The sequence below is a fragment of the Cavia porcellus genome, unplaced genomic scaffold (assembly GCF_034190915.1).
Source record: "Cavia porcellus strain 051 isolate PalLab524CR breed Dunkin Hartley unplaced genomic scaffold, mCavPor4.1 scaffold_2, whole genome shotgun sequence".
In the NCBI taxonomy this organism is placed as follows: Eukaryota; Metazoa; Chordata; class Mammalia; order Rodentia; family Caviidae; genus Cavia; species Cavia porcellus.
Genome location: NW_026947485.1, coordinates 133780557 through 133788200, shown reverse-complemented (window position 1 = coordinate 133788200; position 7644 = coordinate 133780557).

Sequence of the window (7644 nt, the reverse complement as noted above, 5' to 3'; positions counted from 1 at the left end):
GTCTTTCCATTGAATCACTCAACTGCAGCGTGAACAGTACTTTTTGAATCATATCTCATGAAGACAAGAAAGAAGACTTTCCAGAACTGCTTCAAGAAGTGGCAAGAATAATAGTAAGTCTGGTCAAAAGTGAGGGAGAGTACTTGTGAGCATGATTAACGGCAATGTGTCATTTGCTTTAATAAACTTTTAAATTTAAATGATAACCATATATTTCCATCACTCTTTGTATATCTGTGGAGACAGATATGTGAACTACCTCAATCTGAGCATTATTCATTGTATACGCGTATTAAAATGTCGAACGGTGCCCATAAATTTATGTCATTATTCTGTGTCAGTTAAAATTAAAAATATATTGTAAGAAATGGATCATGTATCTAAATGAGAATTCATAAAATTTGTAGAAAAATTTATGGAAGAAAATCCTTGTAGCCATTGGTTAGCCAAAGGTCTCTCCATTATGGTACCAAAAACATAATCCAAAAAGAAACAATGACTAAATCACATCTAAATTAAAAATGTTTGCCTCTCCAAACATACCGTTGAAGTGAAAAGACATTCAATAAACTAAAACAAACATGCAATAAACTGGTAGAACATTGCCAAACTATGAAGCCAATAAATTATACCACATATTATTGATATATATAAATATATATGATTAAGTCAATTAAGAGACAACCCAATTATGAATGAGCAAAACATACGAAGGCATTTCACCAAAGAATATGTGAGAATGACTACTACCCTGGCTTGGTGACACAGTCCTATAATCCTACCACTCTAGAAGGCTATGATGAGAAAATTACAAGCTTGAGCCCAAACCGGACAATTTAGTAAATTAGGAAAAGCCTATCTCAAAATAAAATAATAAAACATATTTTTAATACAGGAAAGGAGATGCAGCTTAATGTGAAACTACTGAGTTCCTACTCCAGTAACACATACACACACACACACACACACACACACACAAATTGCTAGGAAGAGCATTAAAAAGATGCTGGAGTATTGTCAGTCATCAGAAGAATAGAAATTAAACCATCAGTATGATATCACTTTTCTTACATCACATGCATTGAATCTTCTACAGTGGTCATGTCAAAAAGACAACTAATACAGTAAATGTTGGTGAGTCTATAGAGAAACTGGAAACTTCTCTTAATTTGCTGAGGGAAATGTAAAGTGGTACATTCTACACAGAAAATTAGAAAGCCATTAGATTTGATAGCTGTTTGTTTGTTTTTACAGTACTGGGGATTACACCAATACTGAACTCAGGGTATTTTTACAAATGGCTCACTAGGTTGATAATTTATCACAATTGAACTCTGCCATGTTCTCCTGCTTCAGCCTCTCAGAGGGCTGGGGTTATATACTTTCAATACCACGCCTGACTCCATTTCTTCTTAAGAAAGTTAAATAAATTTATATATGTTCATATATAAATTTTATATATATATGAATTCTTAGGTATATCTACCCTTAAAAAATGAAATTATGTCAACATGAAGACTTACATACATAAAAATGATCCAAATAACATCATTCACAATAGCCACAAAGCGGAAACATACTAAACATCCATCACTGGTTAAACAAAACAAATACATACAGTGGAAGATTGCATGGCAGTTAAAAGGAGCAAAACACTAACACATGCTGCAAGGAAGATTATCTACAAAATGATGGAGCTTAATAGAAGAAAGCAGAAGCAAAGTATTCATGTTGCTTGAGTAGATTGCTGTCATTTCCATACAAGCAAATCTATGGTGACAGAAGGCACATCAGTAGGACCCTAAGCTGATGCTACAGTGAAGATGGACTCCAGTTGGGACTGAGGGATTATTCTGGATGATGAAAAAGCTCCAAAACTAGATGGTAGTGACATATGCTCAACTCTGTACCAAAAATCCTTGAATTGTGCTCCTACAAACAAGCAAATTTTAATATGCAAACCATAAATCAATAAAGCTTTTGTTTAAAAAAAAAAGGGCTGGCAACCAACAAGAACAATCTACTCAATGTGTTTAATCTTCCCTATACGCATTCTCTCTTCTATATGTGTATCAAAATACATCTGCTGACCTGATTATCTCAAAAGCAGCTGTTCCTGCAGGTTCTCTGAGCCTCAATCTTACACTGTCTCACCCTCCTCATAATAGCCCTGTCAAGCCCCTTGGCTTCACCTCTTATCTATCTTTCATGTCCAGAGCATGTATGGGTGCTTGATGAATTTTCATTACCCACAGAACCAAAACGGTCTCTGGGGCAGGATGCTGTCTTCTGTCACAGCATTACTCACAAATTCCATTTGGCTGCTCTGTTCCATAATGATGATTTCCTCTAGGCTTCTTGGATTTTCTTAGAGTCACTAATGGTAGGGCAAATGCCTATCTAAATGCACCTGTACTATCTTTCATGTTTTGAGGTTCTTCAGTCTTTCAAAATAAGCTCTACAAGCAAGTAAGTCCAGTATCTCCTTTGTCTGCTTTTGGCATCTCTTCACTTTGTCAGTGTATTTCTACCAATTTCTTTCCTTGCTCTGTTGAATTAGAACTTCTTTATGACATATCCAATTTCTCTTTTATTTTATGACCCTCTTATGAACTGATCATAAGCTTTCTGGGATAGTAAACCTCAAAGTTAATACATAGTGACTGAGTCATATAGGGGAACATGGCTTATGGGATCATGAACTATATGATTTTGAAATTCCCAAAACAATTATCCCCATTATGAAAACCCAAATCTACCATAAATGAAGCCTACCAAAAATCAGACTGTATTCAAATTTTGCTGGTAATACTTTCAGGGATATTGCAACTGGATGAAATTGCACAAGTGAGTTATCAGTTACTGAAAAATTGACTATTGAAGGCAAGTAGAAAATGATGTAAAGGACAGAGTAATTAAGTGAAATACCAGGGTTTGGCTGACTTCTGTGCATAAAATACTTATCACAGCTTCTTCCATGTGATTCTTTTATTAAGCTTGTAAATTAGATCTTTTGTGAAAACCAGAGAAGAAAGTTACAGGTGATATATCAGGAACAAAATGTGGACCACAAATCCTCTCGTAGGTGTTAGAGAAGGGCCAAGGCTCAGTCTACAAAGATTATGGGACATCTGTAATATATCTCATCAGCACCAAAGCAAAAGGGGTAGATCCCTATGATGCACTGTGTGAGTTTTCTCCCATTTAAACTGTACATAAATTTTTTTCCAACTAAAAATCTCGTCAGTAACCAGGCACAGTGGTATGCATCTATAGTCTCAGCTACTTTGAAGATTGACTTGGGAGAATCACTTGAGCACAAAAGTTAAAGACCAACCTGGGCAACATAGAATTCATTTCAAAAGAGAGAAAAAATTGTGTCAGTAAACACAGGTAGAGTGACTACACACTTCTAGAACAACAGACCTATAAGTGAGATAAAGTTTAGAATTCATAAATGAGATATCTATAAATGTACACGGGTGTTTTGGGAGAAATACAAAATGAAACGTTTTTATCAAAGGCATCTTGAATGTTTGAAAATTCAGTGCTACAGAGACTTAAATTAAGTTCAACAATTCTTGAACTTAGATCTAGATCAAAGGTTTGGGAAAACTTACAGACTTTTTACTTCTCTGAACTGTTGGAAGCTATAAATTTATAAGAAATTTGACACAGATATGATTATCACAGCACTGATAAACCGTTATCACCCTAGAACAGCAATAAGGAAGCCGATGTTTTGTAGGACCACATTTCTCAGCTTTAGAGATACTAGATGCTGGTCTGCTAAAGTCAACTTCAAACCGTGGGGCATTATGGGTGTTCTGTTCAGCAACACAAAAACTTTACCAAGTCATTTAAATGTAAATAAGATAGTTTTATTTTTGAATTGCCTTGACAAGAGAGTTTTTGCCCTTTCTCTACTATTTTTTCAGGTAGCAAAAAATATAACTACATAACTAAATGTCACTGAAACAATAGCCTCTGCATTTTCCAAATTGCAGCCTTTATCGATAAAACATTTCAATGTGCACATTTTCAAATTACTTTGCTTCTATTTATTCTCAAATTATATAGTGAATTACTGTATATCATGAAAACATAAACATATTTAAAGTATGAGTAAAATGAATGTTAAAAGTTTAAGACTAAAACAAAGTATTGGATTTCATTGAAAATTCTAGTACTATTACTAATAGAAGTAAAAAATATTTCTTTTTTGGAAAAGTTTGATTTAATACTCTTCAGTCTAGTTATCTGAAGGTCTGATTATGAGGTAAGTTTATTCTAGTTCTTAATTTTAAAAGTTTTATAGGTCAAAAAGGTAATCACACAGATAACTCTAAAAGAGAGATATATTACTGATTGCATTTATTAACCATGAAAATTGCGAGAAGTCTATCAGTTTTGGAAGTTTTTAAATGAAGTCCTAAATTTGCATATTTCTTGATGTTAACACTTTTTTGGCCTATCAGTTTAAATATTTTTCATATTAACACAAAATATTAATGGAATTTTTCAATCTTTTAAAGACATGTTAAAATTTGTTGGAAATATTTTAAGTGTGGTGTGAAAATATTTTGATACATATGTTCATCATTTTTTAACAAGAAAATCATGCAACAATGGACATATTGTTTCATAATATTTTATTTTGAAATCAAATTGGTCTCTCATTCCTTAAAATGCCTGATTTATTCTTAAGCAACTTATTGATTATGTCTACTTTGCAAAAACATTTGCTTCATACAGGTGACTTTCTCCAGAAAAGCTGAGCAGTTCTGGAGCTCCTTTTTGTGAAAAAATAATGTTTCACTGATATGTAAGTGAATAAAACTTAGGTGCTTAGCTTGAGCTAACTAGTTAACCTGTCGTGGCAGAAAGGAATTTTCTGGTTACTTATCACGTCATTTCAGTGTTCTGTAAGTAGTGTACTACAGAGGTACCTAGGTACTTATTAATTGGTTTTGGGAGGTGCAAGGAGTAGCAAAAATGGTGAATATCAAACAAAAGTCACAAGACAACTGGCACCAAAAAGTACTAGTTTATTCAAAATAACAAACATTATTGTACTGAGGCAAAATTTTTGTGTCAAGCTGTATCAAATATCAAATCCAGCCAGTTTCCAAACGGCAGCATACCACTGAGTGACAGTATCTAATAATCTTGGCTTTTTATGAAGCAGTAACATGATATTCTAAAGGAAGAAAGCCTAGCTGATCACCAAGGCTGCTTAGTCAGGGGCTGGGGAGTGTGAGATCATTGAACCCTCTCTGATCCAGTGTTCATTCCTTCAACTTCCTTCCCAGAAAGTGCCTGGGCGCATCTCTATTTAAAATATGAATAAAACTATCACTTATTATTGTTTCTAGGTAAGAATATAATTAAGTTCAAACTCCAGTAGATTATTATAAATACCTATGTATACCCATTATATATCTATCACACACCTATATTGGCGGCTCTCAAGCTTTAGTAGGTGTAGGAATCATCAAGGATGAGTACTGCAGTACATATCTCCAGGCACCCTCCCCCTCAGTGATCGTGACTTAAAAGGTCTGAAGTTTAACTTGGCAATCTGTAATTTTGTCACACAACTTACATATTTCAAGTGGAATTCCCTAGTAAAAAAAAAACTTTGGAGAAACCCATAGTTAATGGACTCAAAATTTTTCATATTTTTCTTACATCTTACTTATTTTTGTTGCCGAGACAAAATATCTGACACCCAAAATTGAAGGAAGAACAATTTATTCTGGTTCACAGTTTGTGGAAGTTTCAGTCCATAGTTGGCTGATCCTAAGGGAAGGTGGCATGGTGATGGAGAAACAGTCCATGGCAGGGCAGGCAGGAAGCAGCGAGGCAGCAAACCTGCCTTCTTTGTGTCCCTTTATATTCCATCTAGGCTTTAAGCCTATTAATTGGTGCCACTCATCCCTAGAGTAGGACTTCCATTATTAACACCCAGAACTATTCTAAACCAGCTTAGTTACCACACACCCTAGATCCATCCACCTGTGAAAAGTCCCGCCTATGAGTGCATGAGGGCTCAGAGACATCTAAATAACACTTTATATTACCATCAGCTGTTTAATATTATTGGCACTTCAAAATTCAGCTTGACAATCTGCCTAAATAGTCAAGAAATGAAATGTAATGAATTGGCGTGGTCCTTTAACATATTTAGAGTTAGTAGATGTTCCAGATTACTAAGATCTATCTGTCTACATTGTGCATATTAATGGATTACATTTTAGATGCCTGAGACCCTGGCCCAAGACCTCTTTTTATAAAATTTCCTTGAACTTTTTATTAGACATTTAGAGACAGTTTTAATGTTGTTTCTGGATTACTATGAATTCTGAAGTCTTCATGATCTCTCTGGCTTTAAATTGCAATTCTTGTCAAGTTTCATTTCCATGTCTGCTTTTCCTTTGTGCTTTGTGCTAATGCAAGTAACCAATAAATCTTCCCAACCCGACTACTAACATGAGACAGCTCTGTTGTTGGCCATCCAGACAGTAAGACTTCCTTTCAGGTCTCCTTTGACAGTATGCTCTTGCTTCTCTGCAGACTCTGCTCCTCTTCGTCCCTCATCCTTCTCTGATTGCTATGCGTGGTACTTTCCACCTGCCCACTTCTTCCTCTGTGTCAGTCACCCTTCAGGGAAACAAACTGAAGTTGTATGGGACTTTGAAATTTTCTTCCTCTCTCTCCCCTTTGGTCATCTGCGTATAGATAGAAAGGAAGAAAATTCAGTCCATTTTGCCGTCTTCTAAATTATGCCACTGATATTAGAAAGCAGAAATAGCTGAAGAATTTTTTTAATTGAGTCAAAATTCTCATAATATAAAATGATATCATTTAAAATGTACAACCTAGTGGGGTTCAGTATATTGATAATTTTGTGGACCAACACCTATATTCAGTTTGAAAATATTTTTATTGCACCACAAGGAAACCTCAGTTTTTACGAACAGTCCCTCCCTATTTTCCCTCTCCCTACACACTGATGGTAATTTGTTTCCTATCTTTATGGATTTTCTTTTCCTCAATATTTCTTCTTGAATTGATTTATATAAAATGTAGTCCTTTGTGATTGACTTGTTTCATTTAGCATAATGTTTTTGAAGTTTATCCATATCATAGAATGTACCAATATTTTCTACAATTTTTATAGCTTAATAACATTTTATGGCTAAAAAATAAGCAATAATTTATTGATCCATTCCGCTCTTAGTGGACAATTGAGTTGTTTTTATTTTTGGCCACTGTGAACGGTGTTATGAACATTCATGCAAAAGTATTACTTGAATGAAGTTCTTGCTTGGAACATTTTCTCTAGTCCTTTATACTACTAGTATCAGTTTTTGGTTTTGTTTGTTTGTTTGTTTGTTTGTTTGTTTTGTTTGTTTTTGAGACAGGATCTCACTATCTAGTTCGTATTGGCCTTGTGTTCACTTTGTAGCCCAGGCTGGTCTCAAACTTGCAATGATATTCCTGCCTCAGTCTCCCGAATGCTGAGATTATAGGCATTTATCACCATGCCTGTCTACTAGTATCACTTTTATAACTATAACAAATTAGTATGTATTTCCATATTTTGTAATACTTGAGTTTTATACTGCATGCTATTTCATT